The following is a 19,796-nucleotide window of genomic DNA, read 5'->3' on the forward strand; positions in this document are numbered from 1 at the left end:
AAGATTGAACATCACAATTCTTCTCCTTACAGACCGAAGATGAATGGTGCTGTAGAGGCAGCTAACAAGAATATCAAGAAGATTGTGCAGAAGATGGTCGTTACGTACAAAGATTGGCATGAGATGTTGCCTTTCGCTTTGCATGGATACCGTACCTCTGTACGTACGTCGACCGGGGCAACCCCCTACTCCCTTGTGTATGGTATGGAAGCAGTCCTACCAGTTGAAGTGGAGATCCCTTCTCTGAGGGTGTTATTGGATGTCAAGCTGGACGAAGCTGAGTGGATTCGTACAAGGTTTAACGAGTTAAGCCTTATCGAAGAAAGACGGTTAGCAGCTGTGTGCCATGGGCAGTTGTATCAGAGGAGGATGAAGCGAGCCTTTGATCAGAAAGTGCGTCCTCGGACATTTCAAACTGGCGATCTAGTTTTGAAGAGGATCCTTCCTCCCGGTACAGATAACAGGGGCAAGTGGACTCCTAATTACGAAGGTCCATATGTTGTGAAGAAGGTTTTCTCCGGTGGAGCCTTGATGCTTACAACTATGGATGGTGAAGATTTTCCTTCCCCTGTCAACTCAGACGTAGTCAAAAAATACTTCGCGTAAATTGACCCGCTGGACAAAAAGAACAAAATAGTCCAGGCAAAAATGGGCATCCCGGCGAACCAAAAAACAGAAAGGAAAGGTTCGGGCAAAAGTTAGGGATAAAAATAAAAAATTTGTACACCCGGTAAGTCGAAAACCCGCAAGGGCGGCTTAGGCAAAAATGGGTATCCCGGTGGATTGAAAACCCGAAAGGGCGGTCCAGCCAAAAGAGGGATTAGAGCGAAGACTACAGTCTGAGTCATCTATACTTCATCATGCTTCGTCAGCTACCATCTCGACAGATGTGATCGGTCCAGTCAGTCTTCTCAGAAAGCAAGGAATTGGGAGGAAACTGATGATCTATGAGTTGTAACAGAGTTGGGAAATAGTGGATGCCGTGTTCACATTGCCATTAGGATAGTTTATTTTCCTTTTGTGCGCAATTACCTCTTTCTAGGAATTGCTTCCCAATGTATTTGCCTCTTCAGGCACACTTTTCAATCAATAAAAGTCGTTATTCAGATAAATTGCTCTTTTGTTTTTACTTTTACTGTTTTGTTTGCAAAAACGTCCGAATTTTTGATAAACATTGCATATAAAAACATGAAGGCTAAACAATGACGTGCAGAAAGATTAAAACATTTGAAAATCATTTTGAATGTTGAGGACACTTGAGCGTATCTTGTCCGTATACTCCCTGGGACATCTGTTGTCCCGATTTGCAGATCGTCACCTGTGAATATCTTCCCCAGTAGGGTCGTCACCTGTGAGCATTCACCAGCAGTGCTTTTCCCCAGACAAGGTTATTCTACTAGCTTTGGTTTGTTTCAAGTCTTCCCCAGCAAAGCAGTTATCTCACCAGCAGAGTTCATCCCCCAGTGGATTGGACTAGTTTTCATAGCAGACGGATACCTACATCCCCAGCTGAGTTGTTTCCGCTTGTATGGTATGGGTCGTCCCCGGCAGAGTAACAGATATTCCCCGAAGCAGGGTTCATCATATCTGAGGATTGTCTGAGCCTTATCCCCAGAAAGTTACCTGGATTATCTTCCCCAGCGGAATAGTGATTTCCTCAGCAGAGCGGTTATTTCCCCAAGCGGAAGTTTTTGTGGATTCGTTGGACTCTCTCCAGCAGTCTACTTGTATTTCTCCCTAGCAGAGTTGATTCATTTTTCCCCAACAGAGTTGCTTTCTTACTCCCCAGCGAGCTGCCTTATCTTCCCCTAGGGGAATGGTGTTGTTGGTTCCCCAGCAGCTGTATTGTTTCCCCCAGCGGATTTATCCTGAGGATTCCTCAGCACAGTCGACCTGTGTATCTCTCCCCGCAGAGTTCTCATCATATTGCATTGCATATAGTAATCATTTGCATCCTCAAAACTGCGTAGCATTTCCATTCCATATGGAGCATTACGCCATAGAAAAATTCAAACATATGCATTCATGTGTTCGAGACCACATCAGACTGTATCCCCGGCAGAGGCAGGATCACATTTGTTCAACATCAACACAGCAAGTCTGCTACAGTTGCTTCGACAGCATTCAGAATTTGCTTATCCCCACAGAGGTTTATTTCCTCACCCGCTGGTGACAGAGGTTTATTTCCTCACCCGATAAAGACAGAAAGTTTGTTTCTCCCCAGTGAGACCCCCGCAAGTGATCAGCCTTGCTTCAACATATCCCAGATTCTATTCTTGTGATATCAGTAAGTGTCACGTCAACACCCGCGTGTGTCTTCTTTGTTTTGGTGTCGATAAACACCATTGCTTCGGTGTCGGTAAACATCGAGTTCCGCCCAGTCATCGGTAAATGTCTGGTCATTTCTTTTGATGTCAGTAAACATCATCTTTCGATGTCGGTAAACATCGAGTCTCACCCAGTCATCGGTAAATGTCTGGTCATTTTTTTTGGTGTCGGTAAACACCATTGTTTCGGTGTCGGTAAACATCGAGTCTTTCCTTCAGTCATCGGTAAATGTCTGATAATCCCCAACAGAAATCCCCAGTAGAGTCATCCGTACATGTCCTACCCGCTTTCCAGTCACAAATATTTGTTTGTCTCTCACCAATAAATTTCCCATCCCAGTCATCGGTAAATGTCTGGTCATTCTTTTTGATGTCGGTAAACATCATCTTTCGATGTCGGTAAACATCGTGTCTCATCCCAGTCATCGGTAAATGTCTGGTCATTCTTTGTTCTCTTATTAATAAAATCAAAATCCCCAGAAGTCGTCGGTAAACGTCTTGTCTGGTATCATCACAAAGATTTTGTTCCTCTCCAAGCAGAGATGCCATCGGTAAATGGCCCAGTTTTCTTCGATATCGGTAAATATCGAATTCCCAGTTGCAGCAGCCATCGGTAAATGGCCTTGATATCGGTAAATATCAAGTTTGCTTTGAAGCCGCCATCGGTAAATGGTCTTGCTTCCTTCCTACATCAAATTTTGTTTCCCAGCAGCCATCGGTAAATGGTCTGGCTGAAGTTGATATCAGTAAATATCAAGATCCCAGTTTTAACCATCGGTAAATGGTTTTGTTTTTCAGAAGTCTGTTTTCCCCAGCCACCATCGGTAAATGGTCGTGCTGAAGTTGATATCGGTAAATATCAAAGTTCCAGTTTTCTTCAACCATCGGTAAATGGTTTTGCTTTTCTGAAGCTGTCGTGCAGTTTGTCATCGGTAAATGACGTGGTTCTTCTGTATTTTATCCAGTCGGTGCAAATTTCTACGGTTCTTTTGTATTCAATCCCTGTTTACCCTGAAAGTCTGACAGCAATCGCTATCATCCGTTCGGGTTCCCAGCTGATTGAATAGGGGCAGCTATTCACACACTTCGTTTGGAATGTCGATTTCTGGTAATCCTGAAACCATATTTCTTCTCTTCAAATCTCTGATGTCTTTGAAATTGAGATGGCCAAGTCTATAATTCCATATCCATTCATCTCTGCTGGCTGCTGTTGCAAGGGACTTATGCTCCATCATATTTAGCTCAATCTTGAAGGTTTTATTCTAAAACATTGGAGCCTTCAAGATCAACCTTCCATTTGAGTCGAGAACTCTTATCATCTTGTCTTCGATCGATACCTTGTAGGTCTTTTCGACTATATGCCATATGCTGTGCAAATTGTTATTCATGCCTGGTATGTATCACACATTTGAAAGTACTGACCTCTTGTCATCTTTCCTCATAATCAGAACATCACTAACACCTTCAGCTTCTAGAGTATTATCATTTGTAAATTTCACCATGTTCTTCATTGAGGGCTTTATGTTGATAAACCAATCTTTCCCTCCAGACATGTGTGATGAGCATCTTGAGTCCAAGTACCACTGGTCCTTGAATCTCTCTTCATCTCTTGTTGTAGCCATCAACAACATCTATTCTTCATCATGTTTCGCCAGCTTTGCATAAGTTTCTTGATACTTCTTCTTTTATAGACAATCACTGGAACAATGACCATGCTTCTGACAATTGTAACACTGAATGCGACTCTTGGCTGGACTTTTACCACCACCTCTTTCTCTACCTGCAACACCACCTCTTTGGTTGCCTTGGTTCCAGGGTTTTCTCTGATTCAACCAATTTCCTTCTTGCTGATTTCGACCAGTTGAATTGTTGTAGCCTTCTCTGCTTTTGTTGCCATTCCAGTTTCCTTTGTCTTTCCTTTCTTTTGCTGATTGCGCCTACAAAGCCATATCACTCTTCGACTTTCCTGCAACTCTTTCATCCATTCTTTGTTCATGACATTCAAGCATCCCTTGAAACTCTTCCTTTGTCAGTTTTGACAAATCTTTCGACCCTTCTATGACTACTACCACGTGATCTAACTTTGGAGCCAACGACCTCAAGATCTTTCCAAAAATAGATCTTGATATCAACACTTCTCCGCATACCTTGATTTGATTTACCAGTTTCGTAACCTTAGTGAAAAAATCAGTTATGCTTTCATTATCTTCCATCTGAAGCAATTCATACGTCCTTCTGTGAGTTTGTAACCTCACCTCTTTCACCTTCTCCCGACCTCCAAACGACTTCTCCAAAATTTCCCATGCTTCTTTCGCTGACTCTACATCACTAACCTTTTCAAAGTTATCTGAATAAACACATTGATGGATTATAAAGAGAGCTTTATAATCTTTCTTCTTCAATTCTTTATGTGCAACCCTTTCTTGGTCCATCGCGTTTTCTGCAAGCGTTGTTACTCATTCCTTCACAAGATTCCAAAGATCTTGATAACAGAACACAACCTTTATCTGCTTGCACCAATTCTTATAATTGTTGTTCTTGAGAATCAGAAGATTCGCTGGAAAATGACTGTTTGGATGATTCATTGACATCGTGATTTTCTTCCCACAAATCGCTTAAACTGGAGCTCTGATACCTGATGTTGGAAATTCACCACAACCTATGGAGAATTTCTATCAATTTTGATGAACAAGATTGTTATCACCCACACAATGGCAATGAAAATAAAATAAAAGAACAATTGAGAAAGAAAAGAAAGAACGATGGAGAAGAAGAATATTTTCTGTAGAGTTTTCTCTCTGTCCACAACTTGTGAAAAACTTCTTTATTCACTTTGCAACTGTAAAATTCGGTGAATACAATGTTATGACTTCTCTATTACTAGAATAAAGGTTACTCCCTCTATTTACCAAAACTATATAAACCCAAAATAGTTAACACTACTAAAAATAGATCTAAGTCGAAATTTTGTGTGAAGCAACATGCTTTGGTACTTCGACGTACTGATACAACTCAACACACTAGCTAATTCTACACTTCGTTGTTTTTGTTGAGCAATCTGCTTCGACATGAAGAATTACAATTCAACAATAATTATTCATTAAACTTGTATATGCCATTGATTTTCATTGGGAATAAAATTTGTTCTTTTTTTTAATGTTTTTTTATAATGTCAACAAATTTGATGGATAATTTTTTTATCGTGGAATCAAAATTGTTAACAAAAAGCACATACTATATCAAAATTTCTTAGTAGTTTAATCTAATAACTCATTTAATCATTTGGTGACATGACAATGACATTTGTACTCACATGACATCCCGAAGGCAAATATATATAATTACAAATATTAAAATAAACATCAAAAATAACAATTATCAAAAATAATAATTACAAATCATTTAATTAAAATAAACAAATATTACATAAATCTATATAATTACTAAAAACTTCAAAAATAACAACAATTAACTCTTCCAAAAATAAACAAATATCAAATAAAATGAGTAATTTTTAAAAATTAAGAAAATCATAATATCTGAATGTGTAAATTTCTAAAATCAAATTTGTGAAATTTCTAGAAAATAAGGCAAATAGATGAAATGGAAAACCCATCAACTTCAATCTTTATCTCCAAAACAAAATCCAGAAAATTCATGACCTCCACATATTTGTTCACCAATACTACACACAAAGTCACACCAGTCAATTCTTAATCTTAAGAAAATCTTCATTACAAAGCTATTGAAAACTAACCGACCTTATTAGAAATGATAGACAAACATGGTTATTCACAGTAAGTCTTCAACAGTTTTGGCCATGTGTGCATATAACCTTTTAAGTTAACTCAACTTTGACATAGTTAAGATCTTTTTTGTTTTTTTTTTCTAAGTGTACGAGTAATTTATTTGACATCCTCCACTTACTTGAATTTGGCATAATGTGATTGCTATTATCATTGTCTTTACTATTTTTTTTTTTGAAATTTTTTATTAAGCTACAGAAAATTTAAAAAAATATTGGAAATTTTGAAAAAAATATTAGATTTTTTTGGAATTTTCAAAAAAAAAACCCGGAATTTTTGGAAAAAAGTCTATAAATTAAAATTTTTTTTTACACTATGGACAATTTCAAACTTTATGCTAAATTACAGAATTTTTCAAAATTTTTAATAAATTACAAAAAATTTCAAAATTTCTATAAAATATACAAAAAATTTGTATAAATTTTTTTAAAATAAATTATTAAAATCTGATATGTTATCATAGATTTTAAGTGAATTATCAAAATTTTCATTCGTAATTTTGACTCAATTTTTTTATAAATAAATTTAATTATAGGGATGACATGTTAATTCTTCTAAGTGTACACACCGAATAATGAGCCATCAACATCGCAACAACAGACCAAAATCTGCTTACCACTAAAATAGATAATTTGTGTTTTTGTTTTTTTATGAGAAATTGGATATTAAGTGTATCTTCTATTATTTCTAAAATTAAAGTTTGAGTTAAATATAGATATATAAAACATGTACAATAATAGTAAATAATATATTAAATTAAATGAATAAATAATTCTGTATAAAATAAAATTATAAAAAATAGTAGATTCTTTTATTATATTATATTAATATATGTATGAAAAAAATACAAACAGGTTGAATAGTATTAAATTTTATATGAGTTTGTTTATATTTAAATAGATAGTACTAGTAATAAGAGAATGACAGGAAGAGAGGGAATTGAATAGACTTAGAGGCAAGGTAGGTGGGTATGAGGCCGTTATTCACGCAAGTTGATTTACGCTACGCTATGGGAAAGAAAAGAAAGAGTAGTAGGGCTTAGTTTGTTGTTGTTGTTTCCATGAAGAGAGTGAAAATGAAATGATGGAAGTAGACGCGTGTGTACAAAAGGTTGTGAACTTGAATACATCAAAAGTACTTGCAACTTGTTGCAACTCTCTTATTTATTGAGAGGTTAGGGACTCCGACATATCTTTTGTCCTTCATTTTCTGTCTACATACACGCAATCCTATATTAAACAGTTTTGAATTGATTTGTGATTGTCTAATTGAATTAAAAATTTATAAATATATACCTTTTTGAATAAGTTAAATAGGACTAGACATGATTTGTGAGTGTGTAATTGAAATTAAAATTTTAAAAACATAGCTTTTTTAATAAGATAAATATGATTCAAAATGGTTTGTGATTGTGTAATTGAAATTGAAATTTTAATAACATGACTTTTTGAATAAGTTAAATATGATTAGATGAACTAATAAATATTGGGCCGATAGAATCGTTGGTCTTTTATAATAGTGTTTTAAAAATTGAACCGGTCATTAAATTAGTGACAGTATTGAATCACTTCTTTATTGATTGAACCATTAAATCATTAGTCGAATTGTATGACCAAACCGAATTAAACGGGATAACTCGGTTGAATAAATCGATATTTATAACAAAATTATAGTTATTAAACCAATCGGACCGCATGACTCGGTATCTAAAAAAATCACAATGCTTTTATTATTTAACTTCAAATTCTATACATAGTTATCACATAATAAACTACAAATTCAAATAAATTTTGATCAAAATCTAATTGTAATATAAGCTAAATAACAAAATAAATTGTTGTGTCTAATAAATTTAATTTTAAAAAAACAATTTCAAATGAATTTTGAATAAATATTTTTATATTTTAATATTAATTTTAATTTTTTTTATCTAAAACGATGTCGTTTTGTGTGGAAAAAAAAACAACAATTTAACCCACCAATTTTCAAAAACCATCGATTATCTATTTTTTATCGGTTTTGATCGATTCTGATCGATTCTCGTTGGTTTAATAGCTTACACGGTCCAACAATTAGACCAAACCAACGACCCCTCCGATTCACGGTTCAACTAATTTAACATATTGATTCAGACCAATTTTTAAAATACGAATTCACAATGTAATGATTTTATATATAAATATAAGTCAAAAAAATATTTATATTAAATATATGATGAATACTAATATTTTTAATAAAAAGAAATTATTAAAAAATATAAAATATTTTTAAAACTGAAACTATACTCTATCGGGTCACTCATCATAGAAATCTATAACAATATAATTTTATATATTTATCCTTTATCTTGGGCTAATCAATGTACATAAAGACCATTCCCATTCATAGGTCCAATTCAGTTTGTCTCTTACCTTATTGGTGGACTTGCATCCATAGGTGCTACACACGAGCATATATTTCCTTCCATCAGAACCATTGATATGCATACAACGACGACTCACATTTCATGTCGAAAAATTCTAAGACACTTGTAGTCGTCCTCACTATATAAATGTGACTCTAATTCATACTTAGTACTTTTTTACTCTTACTTTCAAAATTTCACTTCATTCATGTATTTATTTAAGTGTTAGAGTGCTAACATTTTTCTTAGTAAGAAGTAACTAAGATGTTAATACCAAGTTCTAATAGAAAACTTCTTTAAAACCATATAGAGCTCTTTTTAATTTGAAAGCGTGGTCAATTTTTTTGTGGTCCTCAAACCCAAAGGTTGAGAGACCTGTACATTTTCATTTAGAAAATTGTTTTGGAATACAAACTTAACTGCGATCTGATATAATTTGAAATTAAGACAACATCAAATGCTAAAAGAAGTCTAATAACTTTGAAATGAGCTACATTAGCATATGTCTCCTCATAGTCTATTCCTTCAGCTTGATTATATCATTTTGTTATAAGTCTTGCTTTATTTATAGTAATTATTCTGTTTTCATCAAGTTTATCCCGAAAAACACACTTAGTGTCGTGGGGTTAAATCTCATACATCATTTCTTTTAAGTTGATTAAGATCTTCTTACATATAGAGGAGCCAACCCTCGTCAGTTAAGGCATCATTCATCATTTTCTATTCAACTTTTGATTTGAAAGTTAAATAGTTACAAAAATTATTTAACTGAGATCAAATGCTTACTCCCCTTTTGATATCTCCCTGAATATTTCCCAACAAACGGTCCTTTGTGATAATCCAGTCTTGAGGAAATTGGTTTAAGGTCTCTTATTTATCATAATCTTGTTCACATTGTTCGTCGTCGTCTTTAATGTCCTCGCTCTTTAGAGGATCTATATTTGGAGCATCATCTTTGTCCAAGTCTTCCATGATTATTCCTCAAACATAAAAACTAAACGAACTACCTTTCCCTGTTTCTAAGGGTTTGGATTCATCAAATTGTGAGTGCATATTCCTATTAGAGTTGTTTTATATGATGTCAAAACTAGGACAGTTTAACATTTATGTATATTGGACGATATTCTCTGAGTCTAAATGTGCATCTTAGTATTAAGAAACTTATGAATGGTTTAGAAAAGAGTTCATGCATTAAAAACAAGTTTTCATGTGAAAAACAGGTTTATGCATTGACACATACATGTTATGAGTCGACACATGTGGATCATTTTTAAAGGTTGTGGCTTCTGTTTGATGTGTTGACACATAGAGCATTTTAGGTCGACACATATAAGAAAAAATCTTTTATGAGTCGACACATACAAGTTATGAGTCAACACATGCATGTCATTTTTAAAGTCTGTTGCTTTTGTTTGATGTGTCGCATGTATGAATCCACACATGCATTGAATGTGTCAACACATGACTTACAAAGGTCTACAGATGCATTAAAAATCTTGAAAATTTTGTATTTTTTCTAAACCTCTTGCATTCCTTTTACTTCATTCTTGCACACATATATATACTTCATACATGCATCATTTCTTTTTAGTGGTTTTGAGAAAACCATACACAAAACCATGAATATCAAAGAGTTCTCTTCATCTTCAAGCTATGCTATATGCATACACATAAATAAACTACACATAATTATTTTTTGTTTGAGTGTCATCTAGAATTAGTGTTGATAACGTCCAATTTAGGTTGTTGAATTGTAAATTAGGTTGAGGATCTTTGAGGGGTTCAAATAAGAAAACCAAGTTGGGGTTTTCCTTCAAGATCAATTGGGGATTTGAAGGTTTTAGACAAGAGTATGCAAGTTGGATTCGATCGAGTGGAAGCTTTGAAAAACATGGGTTTTGTTTTTGCAAATGAGTAGCGTGAGACGGTGGATCATCATGGTAAATCTTGGGTTACAACAACTCACAATTTGGATTCAATCGTGAAAGCTTTGAAGAACCAGGGTTGTTTGTAAAGGAGTAACGTGAGATGATGAATCAAATTGGTATTGTTGAGTGACTTGATGAAGCTTAGATGAATGGAAGAGAAAGTGTTAGAATCAACATCAAATATAGAGCTTGTAGGGTTGAATTACTATATTTCTCTTGTAAACGACTTTTGCAAAGTAAGGTTAATTTTCACTATCTCAATTCGAGTTCGGATTAAGGGCAGACGTACCTATAGCAAGGTCGATCGAGGAACTGCCTAAACAAACCTTTGTATACTCTCTCTCTCTCTCTCTCTCTCTCTCTCTCTCTCTCTATATATATATATATATATATATATATATATATATATATATATATATATATATATATATATATATATATATATATATATATATATATATATATATATATATATATATATATATATATATATATATCTTTTGCTTTTCATTTGCATTTTCCTGAATTCATCGATTGTGCGATCAATACGTTTAGTTAAACTTTTTGATAACCTTGTGAAAAAGGTTTTGTTGAGTTGATCACAATCTATTAGATTGTGGTTGGATTTGCAAATCAACAAAACCATACAAAATTTTAAATAAAAGTGATTGCACACAAGGTGTTCGATAATTTGTCTCAATTGCGTTTTTGTGTATTTGATAATTCGAAATAGACTTTACTATTAGTATAACATTCAAGTGATTGTGGTTAAAAGTATTTTGATCAGTTTGTTCTCATTATCTTAACTTGATTCTATATGTGCATATCCAGGATTTTCGATAGCGGTTTGGTCTAGACGATTTGATCCGGGTCACTTCCATTAGCCGTTAAAATTTTCAAAATAGTTTTTGTAAAGTATTTTTAACTTGGGATCTATTCACCCCCTCTAGATAAGTCACTTTCGCATGCGTTGGAAGACCCTCCACGCGTGTGAAACCACTTTTCCTCCTATCTATCATGCACGTGCTTCAACGCATGATTATTCTAGTGGCTTGCTCGCTTTTGCTCCTTTTTCAGCCAAATTTCTCTAAGTCCCAAATTATTCATACTTGGTCATTTTTGATATGTTCTTTGACCATTATTCACCAAATTTTATCATCTTCGACATGTTTTTATTTGTTTCTTAGATAGAAAATATGCAATGACAGAGTTTCATCAATTCTGCTTATCACCGGTAGATATACGATCATATAGAGAAGATTATTCAATCCTTGGAGGATCTATTGAAAGCATGTGTGCTAGAATAATGAGGTGCTTGAGATAGATACTTGCCATTGATTGGGTTCACTTACAATAACAATTTCCATTTAAGTATTGGAATAACCCCGTTTGAGGCATTGTACGGTAGGAGGTGTAGGACACCTTTGTGTTGGTATGAATCAGGTGAGAGTGCGGTGATTGTACCTGAGATTGTGGAACAAGCTTCTGAGAAGATCAAGATGATCCAAGAAAAGATGAAAGCTTCGCAGAGTCACCAAAAGAGTTACCATGATAAAAGGAGGAAATCACTTGAGTTCCAAGAGGGAGACCATATATTTTTGTGAGTTACTCTGGTAACTGGTGTTGGTCGAGCATTGAAGTATCGAAAGCTCACGCCACGTTTTGTTGTTCCATATCAGATCTTGCAGAGGATAGGAGAGGTGGCCTATCGGATTGCCTTGCCACCGCCGTTTTCTAAGCTTCATGATGTGTTTCATGTGTCTCAGTTGAGGAGGTACATTCCAGATCCATCTCATGTGATCTAAGTGGACAATGTGTTAGTTAGAGAGAACCTGACTATGTAGGCATTGCCCATGTAGATAGAGAATCAAAAGTGAAACAGTTGTGTGGTAAGGAGATTTTATTGGTGAAGGTAGTGTGGGGAGGATCAGCTGATGGAAGCATAACTTGGGAGCTGGAGAGGCAGATGAGAGTGTCGTATCTGACTCTGTTTCTTTCAGGTAGTTTTTTAGGGCGAAAGTTATTTAAGTGGGGGAGAGTTGTAACACCCCATTTTTCTAATTAATTATTTTAATTGAAAGTGTGTGTATTTATTTTTATAAAATCAATTTCTATGTGCATTGAGTGATGTTTGGATGGTTAGTATTAGTATTTGATACTTTGGATTGGTAGTGTATAGTTTTAGTTATTTAAATAAATAATAGAATTAATATTAGTAGAATAATGATAGTTATTATTATTAAACTAATTAAAAGTAGCTATTTTATTTAATTGGAGAAGTAGAAAATAGTAGAAATAAAGGGTAATAGTATGAGTGTTGTTATTGAAATAATATTAGAGACGAGAGGGGCATTTTGGAGAATAGAAAAATAAGTGAAGGTAAGGTTGGAAGTCACAAATTAAGGAGATTAGGGCTCTAATAAGAATAAGTTAGTAAGGGTTTGGGATTAGTACGTGGAAAACATAATGTTGGTGAAAGAGGCAACGACTAGGGCTTAGAGAAAAGGCAAAATACTCTTTTTGGTCTCTTAACTATACCATTGGATTCAGATTGGTCCCTCAATTTTTTTCGTGTCACCTTGGTCCTTTAACTTTTTAATAGATGCATATGAGTCAACTCCGTCTGTTTTCCTCAAACGTATGTTTATTTAAGCTACGTGGTAGTTGAGTTGGTAAAGGTACATCATCTTCCTTATTACCAATTCACTTCTTTGTTTTTCACCATTTTCATCTTGGTTCATCGTTTTTTCTTCGTTTATTGTTTTCATCTTTGTGCAGATCTTCATTTTCATCGTTTTCATCTTGGTTCATCATTTTCATATTTGTTTTCATCTTGTTTTTTGTTTTCTTCGAAGGATGAAGTCCGAGTAATGTTCTTCATTTCTAAAGTAGAAGAACTTTGGAAGTTGTGAATCCAGTGTATACACAAGCTCGTAGTGTATGCCAAAATGTCATTGTGGAGACAAAGTTGTGATTCATATGGAAACAACTGATAAGAATTTTGGATCTCCAAATAGATAGCTGACCAATTTTTATCTCCAAATTTTTTATAGATGCACCATGGTTCTTACTCATTGTTTCCTACTGTTTATTTACCTGTTCAAAACTGCTATGAGTGGCCTGGATGAATTTATTATGGGTCTCCTCAAGTGGTTAATATTTTCTTTGGGTTGGAGCCTGTTGACTTTGCTGAACACCTCGATTAGCACTTGTATTGTGATTATTTCTCCATATAAAGTTTGGGTAATCCTTCCATATGAGATTGTAGGTGTTAAAATACGAATTATTTTTCTAGAAATTTGTAAATTGAGCTTATTCACTCAACCCTTCCAAAGAGCACATTCCGTTTGCATGTCCCTCTCCACATAAATCACATTTCAGTATGTGTACCTGACTCACATTAGCTTGACTCAAACTTCTTTCAGCTAGATTTTTATTCAATAATTTAATTTGAGTTAAAATTGCAGTATCAATGTCGATAGCTAACATACCTTTTAGTGTTCCTGATAACTCTGAAATTTACCGTATTTTCGACTCCGATTTCACATGCATTCTAGTTGTTTTATTGTTATTTTGTTGTGTTATTGCTATGTTTTCCTTTGTTTTCAGGTTTTTACTTTAATCGGAGCTCCGATCGAGAAAAGGAGTGAAAAAGAGCTAAAAACCCTAAAATTCAGCATTTTGTACTTGTGGCTTACCCCATGGCTGGCGCCATAGACCCTGTCATGACATGTCCAAGCTTAACTTCCCTCAACTGCCACGTTCCCCACTACTTCCACTAAGGCGCCTCAGATTGGCCTTGTGGCGGGCGCCACAAGAGGAAAAGGTTTCCCTCCCATTTTCAAGTTGAAGGGCATCCTTGTCATTTCCATCTTTTTAGTTGCTTATAAATAGAAACTCGAAATCACTTTTACAGACATCCAAACTTAGAACAGAGGCAAACTCAGAGCAACTTTGTTTCACTTTGGCATATATTCAGTATTTTAAAGTGGTAATCGCTTTGCAATGGAGTGTTACCACAATTGTGTAATCAAGTCTGTGATAGAGTCTGTAATCGAGTTTGGAGCACTTTGGAAGGAAGTTAATCCTGCCGCCATTTTCATTTCCGCTTTGCAATTTATTCAACCCTCCGATTGGAGCAGGTTTTTATTACTTGTCTTTATCTTATTTATTTTCTCGCACTCGCTTTAAATTATTTATTTCCTCGCACTCGCTTTACTTTTGTTTATTACCTCGCACTCGCTTTAAATTATTTATTTCCTCGCACTCGCTTTACTTTTATTTACTTTCCGCACTCGCACTACTTTTATTTACTTTCCTCGCACTCGCATTACTTTTATTTACTTTCCGCACTCGCACTACTTTTATTTAAATTAATGCACTTTTACTTTACCATGTCTTACTAAATCTATAAGGTTAGAATGTAAGGATCGTAATTGAACCGATGATCTGTACAATTGTTCGTAGAAACACTTAAGGGCTCTTTTGACTCTCAACTTAAGTTTTCCCGCACTTCAATTCCGTTGGGTAAGATCGAAAGCCGTCAAACATCTATTTAAACTTAATTGTTTTTAACTATTTCAAAAACAACGAAAGCGCTTTGTTTAGTTCATTATGAGTTTTTAACTTAAGAAGAAAAGAGATTTTAAAACTATTTTCGGACGCGTTTATAAGTTTAGAGTCTGGTTCGTGAGAACCTCTTTTGGTTAAGAAATCCAGGTTATAATACTTTTCAACTTAGTCAAGATACTATATTTCTTAAATATAGGTTTACTACTCTAACGCAATGCGCGCCTTTTTATAAGTGACAATAAAAGGGTTTGATTAGGGAGTACAACTCGGTTCTGAATACGCGAAAGCGACAGTTCCTGTTAAATTAATTCTTTTCAAAGTAGAAAACATTGCCCATAAGTAGTTCTGTTAGCAAGTACTTGGATTATTAATTGATTACGTGAATTACATTCGACCCTGTCTTTATTAATTAATCTTTATTCAACACTTTACTTTTCATTACACACTCCAAAAACACCTATTTTGATTGCCTTTGATAAACACCATAACAATAGATAACGATAGATTGACACTTGGTCTCTGTGGATTCGACAATCTTTTATATTACTCTGACGCCTTCGTATACTTGCGAAAAGCACGCATCAAGTTTTTGGCGCCGTTGTCAGGGACCAATTTCGTCAAATTTCATTTTCCTGTTGTTATATCGTTTAGACTTAGGCTATTTCCTGCCGGTCAATGCGAAGAACTCGCAGCACCGGAAGTTTAAGCTTAGTATACCCTCTGGCGGAACCTGAACGTTACGCTCGCGCACGTTTATTCTCTCATAGAATTAAGAGAGCTATGACCGAAGATCAAAACCAAAGACCTCTTAAAGATTTCGCTCAACCATCAAATGAAGAACCTAGTTCTAGTATAGTAAACCCAACCATTCCAGCTAATAATTTTGAACTTAAACCATCCCTGTTGCAACTAGTGCAACAGAGACAATTCGCAGGTCTCGCTACTGAGAACCCAAACCAACATTTAAAAATATTTCTTCAATTAGCAGACACTTTTAAAACCAATGGAGCTTCTCCTGAGGCAATACTTTTAAGATTATTTCCTTTTTCCCTCAGAGATAAAGCCCTATCATGGTTAGATTCCCTTCCACCCAATTCCATTACGACTTGGGATAACCTTAGAAGAGTTTTTCTTGCTAGATATTTTCCCCCGAGTAAAACCACCGTTCTTCGAAACCATATAACTAGATTTACCCAGAACCAAGGAGAATTGTTGTTCGAAGCTTGGGAGAGATATAAAGAGTTGTTACGAGCATGCCCACATCATGGTTTAGAAAATTGGTTTATCATTCAAACCTTCTATAATGGACTTCACTATAACACAAAGATGACCATCGGCGCTGCCGCAGGCGGTGCTCTGATGAACAAACCTTACCCTGAAGCTAGTGCCCTCATCGAAGATATGGCTCAAAACCATCAATCATGGGGAGTCGAACGAGCGACGGTTGAGAAGAAGGAAGCCCAAGGAGGAGTGCATGAACTAAGCTCTATAGTGAAATTCTAGTTATCAGACTTTGGATGTCACACGGGTTGTTATGACATCCAATTCTGCACAGACAGGAATTATGCAGAACTTAAAAGTAAGTGCAGTAAATAACACAAGTAATTGTTTACCCAGTTCAGTCCAACATGACCTACATCTGGAGGCTACCAAGCCAGGGAGGAAATCCACTATTAGTAGTATCAATTCAAAGCTAAACTCACCCGTTTACAACTTATCACTTAATCCCTACCCAATGCAATTTCAATCTTACACTAAGATCAGAGTTCCTACTCACTCCCCCTCAATCACCTCAGTGATTACTATCTTTAAACAATATTAAAGACAAGTTGAAGTCACACTTCAAACAACTCTTGATTGTGCTTCACAGCTTTAATCAAGATACACAGCACTCACGCTTAAAAGCTTTGAGCGACACAACACTTACAACTCAATGAACACCCTATGCCACAACAATCATCTACTTGATAATGGCTTGGCTTACAAGTTACGTCTAATACAAGACTCACAAAAATACAGCAGTGAAGTATGATGGACACATAAAATCTTCACGCCTCAAAATCCCCGAAACTGAATGAAGGAACGCCTTCCTTTTTATATTGCAGTCCCTGGGCTTTTGCACCTGTATTCTCCTGAATTTAAGGTCACACGAGTTCCCATAAATTCAACATTTAGGTTACTAACAAATAGGCTATTTGTTAGGTTCATTAAATGTAATTTGGTTGTTGGTTTCCTGGTTTTTCTCTAAGCTGTTGACTTCCTGAAGAATAGCCCAAGAAAAGCTGAAATAGAAAACTGAACAACCTACAATATAGCATATGCTGTCAGGAATGAATGTCACGACATTCAGCTCGACATCAAGGTCCATATGCTGAGTCTGTTTTTCCAGAAAACAGACTGTACAATTTTGCTGACCTGTACATGATCAAAATGACCATACTACAGTAACAGCTTACATTAATAAATGTTAAAGTGTCCAACTTAACATTTACACATTTGGCCTTAAGTTAGTTCTGTTATTCTCTTGAAGAACAAACTAAGTTACATGCTGAAGTATAGCAGAACACCACTCTGTCTAATGTTCAGTAGCTGCTGTCAGTGATGAATGTCATAACATCCAATTTGACATTCAGTCAGTAGGCCTTATGCCAGGTCTGGTCTTTCCTTGATAACCAGACTGGAAATAAATACTAAGTTCTAACAGAACACCAGCTGTTCTATTTCTTAGTATCTGTTGACAGGTATGAATGTCACAGCATCCAGTTTGACATTCAATAAATCCTGTGTTAGCTAATCCTACAGTAACTACTCAAGTGTGTCATGACATCAGTCAAGACATCAGAGTACAGTTAGATATTCTAACCTACAATGTAGTCACACATACATACTATGTCATGACATCAGTCAAGACATTTGTAACCAGCTAGTATTTTACCATATAATGCAGCCAATTAAACACCTGCAAACTCCCCCTTTGGCAAATTTTTGGCTAAAACACTTTGATCCCCATAACAGAGTTCATAGCAGTGGAATCACACACCTAGCAGGAAATAATACTAGCTAATACACTCAGAGTGGCAGCACACTCACACACATGGAAGTTAAAAAAAACTTCACACAACAGCACACACATACAGAAGTTAAATCTAAACTTCAACACACAGCAGCTGCAGGGGAGGAAGTTAAATAAAAACTTCACACACAACAGCATATAAGCAGTAGCTAAATACACACTTCATCACACAGCTGCAGTAGAGGAAAACTTCAATCTGTCATGAATGAGAACCTGTTTTAACAAAGTTTAACACAGTAAACTTCTGTTGTCCTGGGGTATCACTTGTCACTCCCCCTTTTTGTCAAAAATGTTGCCAAAGCAACACTTTAAATTACAGATCCACAAATAGTAATTAGAATTACACAAATGACAGAAAACACACAAAGACAAGTATTTAAGCCTCAGCCTCATCATCAGCCTCCTCTTCAGAGCTGGCCTCCTCCTCATCCTCAGAACTTTGCCTATCAGCTCCATCCGTGTCCTCAGCAGAAGTCTCCAATTGCAAGATGAGCTTTTCCAAAGCATGCTTTCTAGCCTCCAGCTCTTTGCAGGTCTCTCTGAGAACTGCAATAACAACAGCTTTGTCTGGTTGGTTGCCAGTTTTGGATGTTTCTTCCGATGTCAAGACAATGTCAGGGACATGCTTGCCCAGAAACAGTTTGTAGCTGAACGCCAATGGACTCTCTCTTCTTCTCACAAAGTTATTATCTGTCAGGATGTGTGGAAATTGATTCAGCACTATTCCACATATGAGAGACGGAAAGGCAATAGGTCCCTTCACACTAAAACTCCCAACATGCTTCATGGTCTGCTCAAAGATGTAAGTCCCATAGTCCACCTTTGCCTTGGTTCCCACTGCATAGATGAACTTTCCTAACATCACAGACACAGTTGACTTGTGATTTGTGGGTACCCAGTTGGCTGCTCCAACTTTGTGTAACATTGCATACTTTACACTTAGTTGACTGGCCACCAGCTTCCCTTTGAGAGGCCATTTCCGGACTTGCTTTGCTGTGATGACTTGACAGATAGTGTTGTCAGTCACTTCAAGCTCTGGTTGCACTTCATCTGCTCTTCCCAAATACAGATTTATCACTGAGGGGGAAAAGGTCACGCACTTGCCACGCACATAGACCTTTCTAAATTCTCTGGATTTCCCATCAGCACACTCCTCAGACAGATTAACAATGAACTCCTTCACTAAGGTCTCATAGCATTTAGGGAGTTTAGTCACAGTTCTCATCAGTCCTGCGTCTTTGATGAGATCCACAATTTCCTTACACTCCAATGCATTCTGAGCCAGTTCTCTCTCCAATGCCAGCCTCTTGTGGTATACATACTTCCACCTGTTAACACTGGAGGCAAAGTGGAAGGACACATTGTCAATAGGAACTTCTGGGACACTGGCAGCCAGCCTGCTGGAAGAAGGCTTCTTCCTGGGCATGGATGTTGTGACATCACATGGGACATCAGATTCAGACTCCACCACCACAACCTTGGTCTTCAACTTCTTGGGCACCTCTTTGCTCCAAGATTTTGTAGGTCCATAACCTTTCCTCTTGTGTGCACTCTTTGTCCCTGGTTGCTTGTGAGGATTTGTCTCATCAACTTCCTTGGAGGGGGACTTCTGCTCCACAGTCTTTTTCTCCCTCCTAGTCCTAACCCTCTTGGCTATCCTAGGGACAACTGAAGCCAAAAGTTCAT

At 36.1% G+C, this 19,796-nt stretch overlaps 1 non-coding gene across 1 annotated transcript; it reads right to left on the reverse strand.

Annotated features, from left to right (window-relative positions):
• Positions 1–16,201: 16,201 nt before the first annotated feature.
• LOC127090285 (small nucleolar RNA R71) lies at positions 16,202–16,308 on the reverse strand. Its single transcript, XR_007791810.1, has one exon. It is a non-coding gene; the product is annotated as a small nucleolar RNA R71 (small nucleolar RNA).
• Between the last annotated feature and the right edge of the window lie 3,488 nt (positions 16,309–19,796).

Source organism: Lathyrus oleraceus, chromosome 5 (assembly GCF_024323335.1).
Source record: "Lathyrus oleraceus cultivar Zhongwan6 chromosome 5, CAAS_Psat_ZW6_1.0, whole genome shotgun sequence".
Taxonomy (NCBI): Eukaryota; Viridiplantae; Streptophyta; class Magnoliopsida; order Fabales; family Fabaceae; genus Lathyrus; species Lathyrus oleraceus.